At 38.1% G+C, this 17,766-nt stretch overlaps 2 long non-coding RNA genes across 2 annotated transcripts in view; both read right to left on the reverse strand.

The window, feature by feature from the left end:
• Positions 1-803: 803 nt before the first annotated feature.
• Positions 804-7,339, reverse strand: LOC118171446. The gene is made up of 3 exons (XR_004753212.1): positions 6,968-7,339; positions 6,416-6,483; positions 804-1,564 (listed from the first exon to the last, which is right to left on the reverse strand). It is a non-coding gene; the product is annotated as an uncharacterized LOC118171446 (long non-coding RNA).
• A 7-nt stretch (positions 7,340-7,346) lies between these two features.
• LOC118171438 overlaps positions 7,347-17,766 on the reverse strand; it is a 33,874-nt gene continuing 23,454 nt past the window's right edge. Inside the window, exons 4-7 of the long non-coding RNA XR_004753205.1 lie at positions 14,152-14,275; positions 11,787-11,997; positions 8,584-8,693; positions 7,347-7,544 (exon numbers count right to left, since the gene is read on the reverse strand). This is a non-coding gene — a long non-coding RNA (uncharacterized LOC118171438). The remainder of the gene's footprint in view (positions 7,545-8,583; positions 8,694-11,786; positions 11,998-14,151; positions 14,276-17,766) is intronic.

The following is a 17,766-nucleotide window of genomic DNA, read 5'->3' on the forward strand; positions in this document are numbered from 1 at the left end:
CGGAAAAGGAGACAAAATTTTATAACCACGTGAACTGAAATGACAGGATTGATGGTGATTGTCAACCTAATTATGAGAATGAATCATGTCTGGCTCTACAGTTATTAGTCAAGGTAATTCATTATTTGCTTAAAAATAACATTGAGATTTAACCAATAAAACCATTTATTGGTGGTTGGTCTTTTTTTTCCCTTTTTTTTTTTTTTTTTCCCCCTCGTCTAAAATGTCAACCCCATTAAGAAAACTTAAAAGAAGAAAGTCAGAAAATTATCTTAGGCGTAATAAACCATCTTTCATCATTTAAATAAACAGAAAGTGCAGAAAGTGGAGGCATTATCCAATATAGATTCGGGTATATGATTTGTGCAATGAAATATTACAGCTTTTCCACCAGGGGCCCAGAGGACTTACAATTAAATAAAACATTATTTTTTACTTAAAAAAAAAAGTGGCCTTAATTAAAGGTGAAAAAATATCTGAAGGCAGTAAGTCTCCCCGTATTCTTTCCGTTTACACATCTAAGCCTGCTGACTCTGCCAGCAATGATTTCTAGCCCAGACAGATGCCGTGGGGTTGTTCCCCTGCTGACTCTGCCTGTGCTGCCTGGCGATTTCCACAGGCAGACAATGGGAAGCATGGGGAGGTTGCCCAGCTGGGAAGCCCCCTTGTGCTGCTCACCCCAGCCCTTGCACCTACAGCTTTGTCTCACCTTGGCTGGTTCTTGGTGATTCTGCAAGGAGCCATGGGCTCCCCTTCTGGATCCACAGTCAGGCAGTGAGGCACATGCCGGCTTGGACGAGGGCAGAAGTAACAGAAGGGAAGCCAAGAAAAGCAAATCGAAAGGCAACCAGAAAGTCTGCCTCTCCTTCCGCACCATCTTCTCCACGCAGCACTGATGATGCAGTATTGACGCAGTGTCTACTGCTAGGGAAACACGGGTTCAGAAGGGTATCTGGAGAACTTCTCCCAGTCAAACTGGGAAAGCGAACCACAAGAGATGGAAAACTACAAAGAGGAAAAGGAGGATGTATGAAGGCTAAAGGCCCAAACTGAGTAGAGTCTCTGGGCTGGTGCAGTAGGGTGGATTTTGTCTCAGTTGTCAGTCGTCTGTATGATCCCCTTACTTAGAAACGAGCAGAGGCATTCGATTGCCCATCAGACGATAAATAAGCCTTGCCTCCAAAGGAGTTAAAGGTCTTAAAAACTGAACTCTTCGGATTTTATTAGTGATTGAATAGCTGTAGGTGTTTCTAAGCAAAAATCAATAGAGAGATTAGCTTCAAGAGTCTGCCGAGAGATTATGGACAAGGCTTTGCCAAACGGATAGTCAACACGTTCAGAGACGGGGTGCTGCCCTTTGGGCCGGGGACCAGGTGTTTTCGAGCCAATTCCTTGCCCTTCGCGCCACCGGAGCACCGCAGTGAGGAGCAGCCATCGATCGCCTGCTCGCTCCAGTGCTTGGAGCTGTGTCCAGCACGGCCACGGCGCTGAGCAGCGGCCACGACGTCCAGGCAAGGCTCTCGTACAGTCAGGCAGTGATCAGTCCGGTGACTTCTATGAATTTCTGAGAGCAAAATTGAGGAATAGATTCAGCAAGACTGTGTTTTTACAAGGAGGAATCGCTGTACCTTTGGACCTGCAGTCTCCGTATATCCCTAAGAGGATTTTTGTATACTCCCATGGCAAGCAATTGCACAGTTTATACACTAAATATTTCCACGGATGAGAGAAGTTAGAACCTGCCATTCTATTTGGTTAAAGTATTAATATTTTTCTTTCACATATGTGTCGTTCTGGAGCTCATGTCAGAGAGTAGAATTCACTGGGTATTTTCCAAGTATATTAACTAAAGTATACAAACTAAAAGTATTTACCATACTATACTTAAAGTATATTCAAAGTATATTACTATATTCACAGGTTTTTAATGTATTTTTGAGCAGTTTACAATAATATTTCTACTTTCAGATGAAATGAATTTTTTAAATAATTTTAATGATCTCATTAATGGTATACCAGGCCTGCATGTTTCCACAAGTAGTTTTAAACATCGTTAATTGCATCACTTCAGACTTTCCGCTTTTATATCATTTTGTGAAGACTAAACAGAGATGATCTGCTTCTATAGAAACTGGCTAGAGTCAGCTGTACTGACAAAAATTGAATGCAACAGCAAGATACTGATGATAATTGTTTGAAAATGCATCTGAACTTGTGAAATTAAATTTGAAACATGTTCACAACAACACAAGGGTTTTTATCATGCAAACTTAAAGCTTCTGTACTGTTTTTCCTCTTTCAGGGTCCCCTCTGCTACCTCACTGAGCTCCTGGACCTTGATGTTTCCAGGAGAGGGGCAGAGGGGACCAGCAGCCCTTCACAGTGAGATCGCTGCCTCTTCTACATGCAGGTCTGCTGGGTCTGCTAGTAAGGGGCACAAATTAGATTAATTAGATTAATTGGTTGTGTCAGTCCTGCAGCTGGTGGACAAGCGTCCATAAAATAATCAACAATCTCAGCAAGGAAGACAAGAAGGCAGATGGACTGAAATATTTCCTTCCTTTGAAAATGTGAAATCAAATATTAAAAGGCAACTTTGAGACAATCAAAACAATAACGCTGGGATTTTATTTGATGCTTTGCTTTCTTTCTAACTGCAAGTAGAACAAAACTGGTATGCTTTTAAATTAAATTAAGTAACCAAACTAAAATTAAAACTAAAATTAAACCTAAATTAAAAAGTAGGATAAGTGAAATGTCCACTCTTCCACATTAAAACAAAACAAAGAAAAAAAAAATCTGATACAGGATGGCTCCTGTGTGTGGCATCTGAATCAGAGCATGGTTCATCCTTGGAAAGGATTTAAATTTTTAGGTATAACTTGCCAATAACTCATTCAATGTGATTAAATTTAAATGTTCATGAAGTGACAATCACACTCTGGGAACTGAAAACATAATATGTAAACTGATTCCATACGAAAATGAATTTTTAAAACTTAATATAAATAAAGTTGTCACTCTGCTCTTTCATTCCTCCTAACTCGTAGACATGTTTAAAATAAAACATAGGAAATTCACTGATCATTTATTCATGCTCATAAAACATTTCTCTGCTTGTTAAATGTAACAGAACTGGACCTTTAATTTATCTTTACCAGGAACTACTTCAAGACAGGGAGTTTCCAGGAATATTTCCAAAAAGTCTTTGCATTAGATGAAAAGAAAATTAATACAGATACCATGCTTCTTGCCCTTGGTGAAATCCATTTGATTTTATAGTTACCATTAACATTACTGTTAAAAATTCTAGGTTAAATTAAGATTTCAAAGTTCCACATATAGCCTACACATAACTATGCAAGGCACCTGGACGAGTGTCCTAGTCCAGCAAGAAGGGCACTGACTCTGCAGAAACACATGGTGCAGGTCTGAAGAGTTACTTGCTTTTACTTTTATTTCTCTAAAATATTGTTGTTCAGCCTATGAACAGGCTATAATTCCGTCACTGTGATTTGAGGCTGTTGTGTTTTAAAAAAAATCAGTCTTCATTTTCTTACCTCTTTTTGCAATGAGGGACTCCATGTTTATATAGAGTACAAATTGTTTTGGAGCTGTCAATATTATTAAGTTCCTGCATCTGTCTTCTCTAGGCACTCACAAATCACAACATGGCTTTTATCAGAGGTCCTGAATATGAAATTTTGTGAAAAGAATCCCTCATTGTGGAGGGTATGTGAAGTGAAGAATTTGGTTCCACAGCAAGATTTTCAGGGAGCATTCTGTTCCCCAGGTCACTCACCCTCTAGGGACGTGTAAACTCCACCATTTAAGTCTACAAAGCAGTGTGTCATGTCAGGGTTCCTCTTTGCTCTCACCATTTAAAACAGTGTCCTAAGGTTTTGTCTGGTGGATGCAGACTTCCAACAGAAGAAGTTCTCCTCTCCAAGCTCCAGACTCCTGCAGACACCAAAGGCAAGGCAGCTTTGTGCAGAGGTGAGGTGTTATCCCAAGGTTAAGTGGTGCTAACTAGCTCTCCTGTATGCTAGTCTTCTCCAAGAGTTTTCATCCATCTTACTGATATCAGGTATTAGAAACAGAAGAAATGACAAAACAACAAAACAACTCACCCCTGACTGCCTGCTCCAAGACATTGTGGTGGTTTTGCCAACACATAGGCTTGCCTTTTCTAGACCTACGTGGAAGTTCACAAACTCAGCTCCCAAAATCTCAAGTCAAAACTAAGATGGAGGAGAGCATTTTGCGTGCTAGTAGGACCAGGTTTCGGCAGTCTGCAAACACCAGTGAGCGGTTCCTACACAAGACCAGCTCTCTCTGGGTTCCCTGGCTCAGCAGAGCAGACTGGGGGCCTGGTGCTGTCCCCAGGCACTGCATGAGGCTGACTTGGCCTCTGGGCACCGAAATGTCTGAGCAGCATCGCACGGTTGGCCAGCCAGTCACTGCGGTGTGGGTAACACTTCAGGCTCCAGAGGTGTATCTGTTGAGCTGCGTTGCTCATGCAGAGCCAGCCTTGAAACCAGAGCGTGCCACTGCATTCCTTGTGTAGCTCCATCCCTAGTGGCCCTGTGGTTGTTTTCTTATGTACAAGGCCCTTCCTGTGCTGCGGTGACCTACTTGCATATTCTGGTTTGATAAAGATTAAAAAGATTAAAAAGAAAAAAGACAAAAGCCCCAAACCCTTCAACAACAAAACCATGAACAAAGAAACAAGTGACTATTTTTTAACTTGTTCTTTAACATTCTTAAGCTGTTATGGAAAATAAGTTAGTCTCAAATCCTGTAATTCATTCTTTATATACCTGGGGCAATGAAATATGCATTTTTGTATGTTGGATTTTTGCCTCAAATAGCTTTGTAATAGTCTTATCCCAATGATGAACTGCAAATGCATTTTTTTTCATAAAATTCTTTCCACTATTGTAAGCAAAGATTTAAGAAACAAAGATTTCTATTTAAGATCTACAGCAAATAGGACTTATATTAGAATATTTACATTTGAATATTAGGGACTTTGAATAATCTGTCTGTGAAAGACAAATAAATCAAGTCTTCAGAACAGTGAGAACAAAGTTTTAATCATGTTTTTCTGAGAGAAATAGCATAAACTATAAAATGTAGGTTGTGACTTTTGTTCTCTGAATTGTCATCACCATTGCAGAGTAAAATGATGTAGAGGTCTGCCAAGTACTTGGGCAGTTAAAGAAAACATTAAAAATACCTGAAGTAGTAGATAAATTGAAGGCTTATGGCACAACGTACTCCAGAGAATAAAAAATGATATAAGCATTTGGATGAGTCCCACTGTCACAGGGCATGTCCGCACCAGGCAATGGAGATGTCTACACTGGCAGAGACCTGAGTCAGCAAACCCAGATGAGATAAAAAGAAAATTATAGCACATGCTATTTGGATTATATTGCTTTAGGTACATAGCCCTGAACTAGTAATACACTATAGGTAAAAAGAGTATATCTTTGTTTGAATTCAAAACAATCTTCGCTATTCAAAAAGTTGGGTTAACTGACAAGTTAATAATACTGCTCGCCAAGGGGTCTAAATCCCACATTCCACAGATCAGCAATGTGGAACTTCACCAGTTTTAGTGGCTCTGCAACCATGTAAGAGAACAATCTGGCCCATACAGCAATGCAGTGGGAACATTTTCTATCACAGGACATCTGGATTATCTTTGCATAGTAGCATTTCATACTGTCTTAGTGCTGACCAAGTCAACAGGGGTGCTTTTCTGAAAGCAAATGGTGCAGAATTTACTTCAATTCTTCAGTATCAATTCTGTGGTTGGTATTTTATGTGGCTGTTTTTTTTTTTTTTTTTTTACTGTATCACCAGACTACCCAATTATATAAAAATGAATCTGTTGATAACTATGCTCTTCCTCCATAGGCAGTCTCCATTTTATAGACTGGAAATGCAGATACAGATACAGTTAAAGTCTTATTCACAGTGCAGATCTCTGTGTAGTTATTCCTAGTATTTCTACAGACTAATTGTACCAATAGTTATCCTACTATTTTTTTAATTCTATTTTATTTTGAGCAGTGAAGTGAACTATTCTGGTAAAATAAATTTTTGCAGGTATACCAGGATGTCTTAATATTTGACTACCATGGCTATGCCCTAAAAATCATGTTACCTCTTGAGATGCTTGGCAAAACGTGGAGTTAGAACAAACCTCAGACATTCAAGATCACGGTAAACTCCAGATCAGCATTCAGAATCAGATATCTTACATCCACTAACAAAACCCCAAGAGTTCAACATGAGGAAAGATTTTAGGAAACTAAGGAGAAAGAAAGTATGCAAAATCCCAAATATTTCTAATACTGTCAGTCATGATAAGAGACGGAGATGTAAAGACGTTGACAAATCCTACCTCAGGGGAATCCAACATGTTCCAGGAGAAACAATACCCAGCAATCAGAAAATTTGTTTGACATTAGTCTGTGAAGAAAAGGACATTTACAAAGGGATTCATGGGAATTAGAACAGAAATCCAGAAAACAAATAGGATTTGATGATGAGGCTCCTACATATAACTTACAAAATGTTCCCCCAATTTAAGTATATTAGAATGTATTATATAAGGTCATATGACAGATTATCTATAATCTGTATAAATACAGTGCCAGGAACTCTGCTCATGGACTAGGGACATGAAGAATTAGGTGTCCTACAAACAAAGTTCCATGACCCAGAAATTTGCTATATAAGTAGAAGTCAACAGATGATAAGATACGAGCACAGGAAACAAGAGAACACAAGTCAGCAGGATTAGCAAGTGGTCAGAGTGCATTGGCAGCCTAGCTCCTCTTTTACATATCAGTATAATAGTTAAAAAAAAAGGTTTCAGAGGTATGAAAGAAGATGAAGTAGCTTTAAATATGATCATACAATGGCACAACCGATTTCATGGCTGAATACCTACTAGCTGTACGTTGGAGCTGTTGTCCTGGTGTGATTGCAGCATGAATGAGACTTGGAAAGTTGAAGGAGAAATAATAAATGCAGTGGCGTATATGCTACTAATAGCACTAGAAAGGATGAAAACTATTTCTGAAAGAGCTGAAAATTTAAAACCTAAAAAATAAAAATAAAAAATCATAGCAATAAATTGCATACTCCAAGAAATGGACAAGGAAAGCTATTGTCTGCAGGCAAAAGTATGTGACTGGGACAAAAGATGTGATGTGGACAAGGCTTACATGTGGAGACGTCTTATATACCTAATTTGGAAACTCTCCAAGTGAATCATGAATATTAGATAGCTTTTGATTTTTTTTTTAATCATTTTACTCTGCTTTCATCTTTACATTTAATTTCTGAAGTAAAATTTTTTGACAGTGGCTTCTGTCATTCACAGATATTTTGCTGAACTTTACTTTGCAGGAAATATCTTCGACTTGAATGTGCCCCAACATGCTTTTAATGCATTTCCAGTATTCTCTGAAAGCACTGTGAATTGTTCCATTGATTTCAATAGTCTTCAGATCAGACCCATGGGACTGAAAGATAAATGTATTACATACTCCAGAATGAACGGTTAAAAGGAGAGTGCAGTAAGATTAATGCATTTGTAACTATTGTTTCCACAGTGGCAATAAAGAATAAGTAGGGTAACAGATTACGAGTCAAGATAATATATCCTGAAAATATATCATCTGAAAGTGGCTGCATTGCTCTTAATTACATGGATATTTTTTCCATTCATATGACACTTTTCAAGAAAGTGAACATATATTGACATTTTGAGCTGGAGGAGAGTTTTCTAAGGTACACGTATTTGTTTCACACATGGGAGCTGATAAGCACTAGTCTCATTAAGTGGCAAGGACATTTAAAATACAACAAAACCATTGTATAAATGTTTTCACGAATTGGAGTTGCAATAATGAAACAACGTGGTCAGAGATCTTAGTGGAGGAACTTCTCTTAGGTACTGTTACCTTATCGCTAGCACTTAGCTCCCATATTGACCATCATCTATGTCAAAGTTAGCTTCCATTTTCTGTAATCTGATTTATTAACGTCTTTCTCCCTACACGCACACACTGGACTTTATTGTCTGCATATTTATCATGTGAAACCTATATGTTCAACCATCGGTGAGATCACTAACTCTCATTTTCATTGTTTGGCCAAGATTTTTGAAATACAGAACCCCATCCTCATTTACCATACATGCATGCAATGCTGTTGATTCTAAGCGTTCATATGTAATTAAAGCTTTGCAGTGATGCAGCCCCCTGAGTTCACGTCTACTCAATATTCAAGGAGTTTCAGCGGCTTATTCCCCTCAGAGAGCAACAGCCTATTTTTTGCCTTAGTTGCAGCAGGTTCATTAGGGATCCAGCGAGGAGCTTTAACTGAGCCAATTACAATGGCACAGCTTTAGAACAGTGACAAGCTTATGGGTCTTGGGGGACTTCTCGCCCTCTCTCACTATCCAAAAACGTGAGCTGTGTATTTCTTTATTTATTTTTCCTGGGAGAAAAGAGTGGCAGAAGGACACCCAGTTAACGAGGTGGCAGCGGTGGCACCCACCTCTGCAAAACAGGCCCCGGGCGACCACATGCATATCAGAACATCGCTGCTTTCTTCTGCATCTCCCGTGGCATCTCTCACTTCTTCGCTGATGTCAATGAGGGAGGCAGCTAAAGAAGCAGGTCTTTTCTGCATTATTTAAATACTGCCTTCACATACCCTCAGCTACTGCTCGCAGGCACCCAAAAGTCTGATCAGCAGTCAAAGTGTTGCTTCCCAAGGTGAAGGCATGATCTGTCTGCTGTTCATTACAACCTTAAGTAGAAATCAGACATTTAACTGTTTGTGTTCAACACGGATTTTAAAATGTGGAAGCTTAAAGCTTCATGTGCTCATCACTCAGATGTTTTATTCAAAGCATAAATGCCTTCAATAAATATTCATGTTCCAGTGTACGTACTGAAATATCCCATCTCAGTCAACCAACTTTAAGGATTAGTTTTATGCTACCAACACTATTTTTTAGCCCCCAGTACAATCTTAATTGCACTTATGCAACTCTACTATATTTATTCTGGTTACAAAGGGTCAGAAGTGATAAAAATTCAATTACTATTTCTGATGCGTGACAACAACTTTGTGTCTTTTCATGTTTTTTTTTTTCACTGTTTCTTCTGAAAGAGGCCTCACTGTTATTAGCACTTTGATTACAGGCCTTCATGCTCCTATACTGTTATGCATATGCATTTGGTAGACAAATTGAATATTTCTCTACCCCTTCACACATCCACTGTTTGCCTGATGGTGGCAGAGCAAGCAGACCATACCATGACACAAAAGACATTGTATTTTGTACTCTTCTGTGAGCATCTTCTGCTCTTCATTTTACTTCAATTTTCTGAGAAACGTTGTTTTGTGATTCTGATACACAGCGTTTGTGCCGGGTTACAGATTAAGAAAAAAAAAAAAAAAAAATCCTTGAATTTCTCAGATTCCTGTTCAGACTAGACACACACACACACATGTAATGAAACTTTAGCTGACAAGCTGTCTAAGATGCAAAAATAATCCCTAGTGCTTGCCTTGAATCCTCTTAAGAATAATGCTGCAGCATTAATTCTGCATGCTGCTGAGCACCCCATCTCAGTTAAACGCCAGGTCCCCACATCAGCTAATTGCCTTACCTGGAGGTGCGAGAAGCCCTCGTGTCTTCCAGGCAGGACCTCTCAGTCAGTCTGCCTGCAGCTGTGGCAGGACAGAGCCCAGGGTGATATTATCACAGGCAAAACCAGAGCTAGGAATTAGAAAGAGAGAAGGAAAGAAAGAATTCATGTTGCAATTCTTGAATCCTCCTTTGAGCTTGGTCTGAAAGCTCACATGCTCTTGCCATGCTGTTTTAGTCAATTCCTGTTCAAAAGGAATCCATATTTTCGTATTGCCCAGAAATCATTACCATCTTAGGAAACTTCTGTTTGCAGTAGCAATAATTCAGGAGTACCATTAATACAGGGGGACAATGAAACATGCTGTTTATAATTTATGCCACCCTACCATCAAGGCATGGCTTTTAAAAGCACAGCAACCCCCAAATTTTTGGCTCATCTGTCCAGGTAAAGCATGTGCCATAAATCTGCCCACAGCATGCTCAGAAAGCTTCAAAATTTCAAAATGTGAATGTCACACAGATTAAATAAATAAATAAGTAAGTAATAATTAAATAATCTCTGTCTTTCCAGGCACAATTCTACCTTTAGACAAGAAGATTGCCTCCAGCCAGCCAGGCCTCCCACTGAAGTGCATGCTATGAATGTATAGGTAGAAATTAAGGAAAAATAACTTAAAACCAGGCAGAAGATGCCCCGTTCCATACTCACACCTGTCTTTTTGAGTACTATAAGGCTGAGTGACACAGGAAGGTATAATGGTGCACAGTCTGGGCCACAGTAGTGTCTATCTTACTACAAATGCTTCTTAAGGCCAGTGAATATGACTTTGTGAGATCTTGAACTTTTTGACCTGAATTAGCACTGAATTAAACACATGTTTACCCTCAGAGTCCAAACCAGAGTTTGGCTACATTTCCATTAACAAGCACTGCAAAGTGACAGAAGCAAATCTGCGAGCTGAACCAGCCTGTGCTAGGGCCTAGTGCCTGTTTCGGATGTTTTGATATAAATAAAAAAGGAGAAGAGCACATATAGCAAATGGTTATTTGAAATGTGTTCTAGTCAATCTAGGGACTTAAATATTTACCCAAGACAATAGTCATATAATTTAAAATAATGGGTATATCTGAGAAAATTTTTCTCTCCTTGTGGATATTCTCTGAAGTCACATGGATCAAATGACTTATGAATTATTTATTCAGCTTTGCTCTTAAAGTTAAAAGAAATAATTATTGATTTTGCTTCATATATCATATTATGGTATTGGAATATAGGAAAAAAATGCCATGAATAAAGTGGCATGGAAACAGCCCATCACCATGCACTTCTCTGGTCTGTAGAAGAAAGAAGGATGTACAGAGGTCGCTACTACAAATTTAGTGAGCAATTCTGGCTCCAGTGGCCTCTGCAAAACCCTAACAACATGAAGAAGCTCTTCCTTGAGCTACAGAATACAACATGGAGTTTGAATTAATTAATTAATTAAAATTCAGTTTGATTCAAAAATGCAAGTGTTGGACTCCCATCCTGTTGCTTTCAAACAAAGCCACTGTTTCCTATGTATCAAAGCTAGCTGAGACTTAAATATCAGAGCTGAAGTATTTACATCGCTGGAGTAATAGGCATAGTCTGAGAATGCTTAAACCTGAAAGAGAATTTCCTAGGAAGAGCTGAAGGTTTTGTTTCTATTTATAGTAATGAACCACATGGAGAATGATAGACTTTGCAAGGGAAGAAGCAACAGTATTGTAAATAAAACTTTCAGTCAAGAAAAATAATAGTGTTTTGTTTTATACATGAGTTATTAAGGTTAACAACCACTTGCAGATTTTTTCCTTCCCATTAGTATATTGCAAGCAAAACATTGCCTTCTGAGGTGGAGATCAGCTCCCTTCGTGAGGCCAGGTACAAAACGAGTGTTAAGCCCTTGAAGTAAAACCAGAGATTTCCCATGGGTTTCTGGGTCCATTAATCTCCCTGTCATTCCTATCCAGCTCTTTCATATCTTAGACTTTGTGACAATGGAAAGCTTGCAAGGCTCCAAAGCACCATCGTTAAAATAACAGATTACAAGGACATAGCTCAGCATCACCTTACCCTGAATAATATCTGATCAGAAGAGCTTCTTAAAAATTCAGGCTTGAGAACTGTACTCCAAAATTTGAGAGAGAAAATAAACCTTTCTTTTAGTTATGCAACTTCCTTTGACTTGAGACAAATGCTTGCAGATTTTATTTTAGTGTCTTCATGCAGTAAAATCTGGAAATCGGTACTCTGAAGGTGTGCCTGTCTACAGTTACTGAATCCACTGGAAAATACAGAAACAAATTATTAAGAAACATAATTTTAAATATTTCTATTGTGCTTTACATTAATACTTTTTTTAAAAACAAAAAGTGAGTCTCAACAGTCCCATAAGGCAGACTTGTATAGACACTTCTCAGTGCACATCCTTTCTGCATGACATCCTACTGAATTTTGCTATCTCCTTCTCATGTTAACTTGTTGTATAGATGAATAATATGGCTGCCATGGTCTACATCATATTTACCACATGGAGAAAACTGATGTAGTATTTGGCAAGATGCTTCTCTTACTAGCTTATTTAAAAAAATGTACCTTTAAAAAGAATATCTAAAGTGAATCTGTAATGAAGTGAAATGACTGGATATTACAGAAGCCTTTGGCTACAGCCTTATTTTATCAGGACATAGTTCACAACATACAATATTAATGGAATTTAAAGATAGACCATTTGGTGATGCATGGAGTTGTTGCATCTATAGAGGATGTAACTCTGCATCTGATTATAGGGAGCTTTTGATGAAGTATTAATACAGAAGAACTGAATACTTCTGCCCCCCCCCTTTGGAGTAAAATCTACCTTGTATGAGGAAAAAAAAAAAAAAAAGGTCCATATATATATTTCTATTTTGAAATCACAGTTGGCAAATTAGATCCACATTTCTATGAGAGAAATTGCTTTAGCAAGAAGCATCACAAAAGAGATTTCAAATACCTTGTGTTTCAAAGTTTTTCATGGTTTCTTATATAATACATTTACTGCATAGGAAGAGTTATTCTCTGTACTATATCTGTTGACATAATCTAGAGGTATCTTAGTAGCATATTTCACATTTTCAAAGCTATTTTGACTACATGTGGTTATTTGGTGCACTTTGAGGACTTCAAATGTTGTATTTGACATGTAAACAGCTATGACTGATGACCAACCTTTAAAACAAGAGATATACAAAAATAATTACATTTTCCTTTACTGGTGGACACTGGGATACAAGACCCTTTTACCAAACACACTGATACTTGGGAAGATGCAGGCACCTTGGTTTACAAAAATGATGGCAACACTACTAGAAAGGCTTATTATTTTAATTTCTGAGATAGAGAGAATACTTGGTGCTGTCCAGAATCCTAAAGATGCTTGGAAAGTGTCACAGCAACACAGCAGAGAAGCAGCAGGAGTAAGCACTCCACCTAAAGCCATGCTTATGTCACTTACAGTGGGATCTCTCAGGATACAGCCATTAAATTTCACAGGCATTGACGAGTAATTGAAGATTAGGTTATCTTTTGGTCTGTATTCTCCTGTGAGATCATTTTCAGCAGCTATGGAACTATGCAGCTGCTGAATTTAATAGGTTTACAGCTTAAAAAATAACTTTCTTTCCTTTTCTTTTGATGAGTGAGTGGGAAGGTGCCACGGAAAACAACCTGGGGGAAGAAGCGTCAGTTTGGCACTACTACTACCACTGGCAGAGTGGTCACAGCAACAAATTGTAGTGGTTTACATGTGCCCTACAAAGCTGAAATGCAACCTGAACAACAGTTTGGCAACATATTTAATTATAAAATTCTTCCTTTCTCCCTCCTGCTGTAAAGGGCCACAGCTGAGCAAGAGACCTTGGTGATGGCTTCCTATCTACACCTTCAGGGCTCCTTCACTTGCTGAAGATGAGCATCTGCACTGACACTAGACCGCAACCCCAGGCTTTGGTAGTTTGGGTTTAATATGCAAGGTGAGAGGGAGGAGAAGTCTCAAGACAGTTTTGGAGCTCATTCGGCTATCTGCAATGGTACGTGCTCATCGGTGTCCCTGGTGTTCAGCTTGTAAATGACTGGCATTAAACCGTGATCTGTCCCCGTGGTACAGGGTCAGAGCCAGGAATTTATTCAGAGAGAGAATTACAGCTCTTGCCTGTGGGGACCATACAGAGGAAAGGGTTTGATTTTCCTTTTGCGGGCATGGGGAGAGGCTGCAGACAGCCGCCTCATTACCGCTAATGGGCCCTGCAGACGGGCAGGGAGTGCAGCACACTCGTCGGAGAGCAGGCCCTCAGTCTGCATTGCACTCCGGGACCAAATCTGCAAAAGCAAGGGAAGGTGTGGAGGTAAGTGCCATGGGATGGAGCTGCATTAAATGACCTGAGAAATTCTCACTCACCAAGGACTCGGAGGAGCGTTCATCCTGAAGGAGGTTGGCAGCACGCTCATTCCCTCTGTTCCAGCTGGTGCTCCTCGGTCTGTTGCGTAAATGACACAAACATTATATGGTTATATTCAATTTACTGGGGAAAGCAGATAAGGTCAGTTATAGTTACATCATTAACTACCACCAAATTAACATCCCGTATCTAAAAGACCTAAATGAGGGAAGTGACTAAATGTCTTCATCTTATTTATAAAAACAAAGCATAAGATTTCATTTCAATATCAAACTAATCGAAGAATGAATATCTTTTGATGTTTGCATCAAAAAACTTTCTCTGCTGATATCTTAGGCTGCGATGTACATTTGCTGAAAGCCAATCTATTTCACAATGGGTTTTATTAAAATGATTTCACATAATTTAGAGGCAAGGAAGATAAGTGACTAAAAGGCTGGCAATATAGCTATGCTGTCTTCTGTGGGATATATTGGGAGCAACTTCTTGAACCATCAAGTAATGTTTTATAGCTTCCAAGATTATATTACTTCTGCTTATCAGTCACAAGTATGGGTAAAAAAAAAAAAAAAAAAAGCACTAGTAGAGATAACAGGGACTTATAGGGTGATGCAGTGAATATACGCACAGGGAATGAAGTATTGTATATGCGTATATCAATATTTCAGAAAAGATTTTTAGATATTTTAGTGGTATCACTAAATATTGTTTAGTAGCATCCCCCTAAGTATTCTGTTTATCTTTCTGAACATCCCCTCCCCTTCTTTTAGGTTGTTTATTAGTCCAATATGTTGGCCTAAAAAGCTACATGTCCTTCTCCTATCATTACACCATTTTCTTTTTACCTGGATGTTATATTCCAAACTTTTTTGGAAAAAAAAAAAAAAAAAGAAGAAGAAGAAAAAAAGAAGAAAAAAAAAAAAAGAAAAAAAAAGTTTGCAGCTCATCCCACATAAGTGAGAAGATGCCTATTCATGATGACAAGATTTATAATATGTGTTAATAGGAAAATCTGACCTCTTTGGCAGTCTACAAATAAGAAGAGTTAATAGCAAAGTATCCTGTTTTGGATAAACAATTTTGGAGCACAGTGAGTAGAGGTTGCATAAATTCAAACAAACAGTGGTGTCATTTCATAAAGTTTTTCTCAATTTTAGTTATATGATCTTTAGTTAAAAAAAAAAAAATAATAATATCCAAAAGCATTCAGCTTTAATGAATTTCAACACTGGCTATTGGCATACAAATATACTGTCAATAGGTTTTCAAGTAGCCTGCAAATGTCCAAGGAATAATAGGCCCCTGGTTGAAAATGACTGGTCTAATTTTTTTTCTGGCTTTAACTACACTTTCTACTCTTGAAAACTATCAACATTTTGCCTCCAAACAGTATTTAACACAAATACCAACTATTTCACTGATCATTTCACCAACAAATTTATTGGCTTCCTTATTATTGTGGACTTCTTATTAGATCAGTAAGACACGTAGCTTCAAAATATGTTTGGTAAAGACTGCATAAACATATCTTTAGATAAAATCAGTCATAAATAAAGCCAAAAGTGAATTTTTCTGGTTCCTAAATATAATGCACCATGTTGCTCTATTTAATTATTAAAATTCAGTTGACAGCAGTCACTGAATGATTGACTTTGCTGTCGAACTCATCCAAAAAGCACATCCAGAAAGGCAACTGCTTTCAAAGGAGCAAGGATTGCATTCAGACCTGAATTTAGTGGAAATAAGGGGCTTGGAAGCTTTTGTTAACAATTAAAAAGACAAAAATTCCTGAGAAATGAAATGTCTACTAATTTCAACTGGGAAATCAATTATAAATAAGGTGGAAATTATACTGTATTTTAAACTTTTGTATTTTTTTGAATTTCCCATTGTAATTTTTTGTTAAGAAAAAAAAATCCACTGAATCAGAGTTCTGTAAAATTTTTGTATGTAAAAGAGAAGCAAACTTAAAGAATCTTTTTTTTTTTATTCCCCTTTCTCTAAAACAGGAATTATCCCTAAGAGGAAACGAACGCGTTTTAAAATTAATGATGCACCTATATTCAAATAGAGTTGCTTCTAAATCAAGACTTTGCTGTTTGGAGCTGTATTCTCTGTTTCATTTAAAATCACTCTGTATCTGTAGCACAAATTATTTTCCTTTCTCTCTGATAGGGGGGATGCAGGCTACTAGCAAAAAAAAAAAAAAAAAAAAAAAAATCATCTGTTCAGCTACAGAAGAATTTCTGAAAGCTTGATCTATAGCTTACTCTCTTCTAAAAAAAAATGGACCACAGAAAGTTGATGTTTTTCATTTATTGAGGCAATGCTATTGTGAATAATACCATTTCAACATGTTATTGATATTGTAAAAATTCTTACATTTTATCCCATAAAATACGTTTCCCAACTTTGCTGTGATGGCTTATGAAGCCCAAACCTGGACACATTTCACATTTCCCACAAAGTCAAGGCCATGCACTCACATAGAAAAGGAAATGAAACACAAGGGGAATGTTCTTTGTGCTGTTATATTATTTGAACCTAAAAAATATTTAAATAAATTAAAAAATAAAAAATAAAAGTTTGTATTTACTGAACAAATTCACTTATTTAACCATATTTTGTTTGGGTTAGGTTTATAAGATGCATTTAGATTTTTAAAGCCAATGTAAATCTGAAATATCTTACTGACTTCCGTCTGACTCCTCTCAATATACCCATGCAAGCTGGGAAGAGAATATGCCCAGCTCAAGACAACACCCTGTGCATCCTGTATTTGAAAGATTGAAGGGTCTCTTCTCTGAACAATTTGAGACTAAATATGATGAGATCTCTTGCTCTTCTGTGAAGGACAGACACTTTTATTATTTGGGGGAGACGGAGGGGGAGAAGCAGACAAGGTTAGAAAACAAAAAACAAACGTAGGAGATGCTCATCCATTCAGAAAGGTAAGACATTCTTCTAGGCTTCTCACCAAGAAAGAAAAGAGTTTCTGAAATATCATCAAAGCAGTAAAATACGTCATGTAGCCAGAATGTGTCCCCAGCCTCCCAAGGAGGAGTAAAACCTGCCTGCTTGGTTTAGTTGGCCAAGGTGGAATAGCACCATAAAATTACTGCTGCATCTTCTTAACACCAAGCCTGTTGGACTTGTTTTAATCCTCATTCAGCTTGTATTTCAGAAACTGTGCAAAGCTCACTCAGGAGGTGCTTTGGTGCACCTCAAGGCAAAAGGAGACAAGGATTTTCTTTGGTTGTGCAGGCATTTTCAGAGACCTTCTGCTTCCTCTCCCACGAGCACCTCAAACTTGTGGGCTGCGTCATTTATTGTGATCTTATCCCCTTGTGATCTGCTACAGTAATTTCCTGGGTTGTGCAGTCAGTACGTAAAACTGGTCGGATACCAAGAGGGACCTAGAGAGTAGGAGAGCAGAGGTGGTTCAAAGTATTCTTCCACCCACCTCATCCTTTCCTGGATGCATGAATATGGAATAATTGTTACAGGAGAAAAAGCTCGGAATTTCACAGGTCAGCTCAGCAAATGTTTCTTGTTCTCATAAACAATTTTTGAGGAGCGTACTGCATGTGAAGAGTTGTAAATGCCTCTGCTGT

Source organism: Oxyura jamaicensis, chromosome 9 (assembly GCF_011077185.1).
Source record: "Oxyura jamaicensis isolate SHBP4307 breed ruddy duck chromosome 9, BPBGC_Ojam_1.0, whole genome shotgun sequence".
Taxonomy (NCBI): domain Eukaryota; kingdom Metazoa; phylum Chordata; class Aves; order Anseriformes; family Anatidae; genus Oxyura; species Oxyura jamaicensis.